Source organism: Coenobita brevimanus, chromosome 38 (assembly GCF_032717465.1).
Source record: "Coenobita brevimanus isolate Jiangsu-jjx chromosome 38, ASM3271746v2, whole genome shotgun sequence".
In the NCBI taxonomy this organism is placed as follows: domain Eukaryota; kingdom Metazoa; phylum Arthropoda; class Malacostraca; order Decapoda; family Coenobitidae; genus Coenobita; species Coenobita brevimanus.
In genome coordinates, this window is record NC_136991.1 from 1,708,542 (window position 1) to 1,709,624 (window position 1,083).

Consider the following 1,083-nt stretch of genomic DNA (forward strand, 5'->3'; position numbering starts at 1 on the left):
ATTCCCTCCTCCCCTCTCCCCTTTCCGTTACTTCCTCCACTTTTCTTCCCTCTCCCCCTCCTTCTCTCTCTCTCTCTCTCTCTCTCTCTCTCTCAGGTAATTGCCCACATGACCTGTGTATTTAAGAGAGTGGAGGTGCAGGGGAGAGGGAGAGGGAGGGGGAGAGGGAAGGGGAAGGGGAGGGGGAGGGAGAGGGGGAGGGGGGAAAGTGGAGTCGGGTTTAGGTGGAGTGAAATTAAAAGTGAAGTGGGAAAGAAGTGGAGGAGTGGAGTAAGGGAGTGGAAGTGGAGGAAAGGAGTGGGAGTGGAGGAAAGGAATGGGAGTGGAGGAAAGAAATGGGAGTGGAAGGAAGGAGTGGAAATGGAGGAAAGGAGTGGGAGTCGAGGAAAGAAGGGGGAATGGAGGAAAGGAATGGGAGTGGAGGAAAGGAATGGGAGTGGAGGAAAGGAGTGGGAGTGGAGGAAAGAAGGGGGAATGGAGGAAAGAAGGGGGAATGGAGGAAAGGAGAGGGAGTGGAGGAAAGGAGTGGGAGTGGAGGAAAGGAGTGGGAGTGGAGGAAAGAAGGGGGAATGGAGGAAAGAAGTGGGGGTGGAGGAAAGGAGTGGGAGTGGAGGAAAGGAGTGGGAGTGGAGGAAAGAAGGGGGAATGGAGGAAAGAAGTGGGGGTGGAGGAAAGGAGTGGGAGTGGAGGAAAGGAGTGGGAGTGGAGGAAAGGAGTGGGAGTGGAGGAAAGGAATGGGAGTGGAGGAAAGGAGTGGGAGTGGAGGAAAGAAGTGGGAATGGAGGAAAGGAGTGGGAGTGGAGGAAAGGAGTGGAGGAAAGAAGTGGGAGTGAAGGAAAGGAGTGGGGTGTGCTTAAGGGGGTGGAGTCAAGGGTGGGATGTGGAGGGTGGAGGTGGATTGGGGTGGAGGGAAATTACAAGCCAGGCTGGGTGGGGTGCGAGGGAGGAATGTCTTTTTATTATCGTATTGTCTTTATTTCAAGTTTTTTTTTCTTTTATTCGTGGATTTTAGTGTTGCTTTTCAATTTTCGTCCTTTGGTGTCTCTTAATAATAATAATAATAATAATAATAATAATAATAAT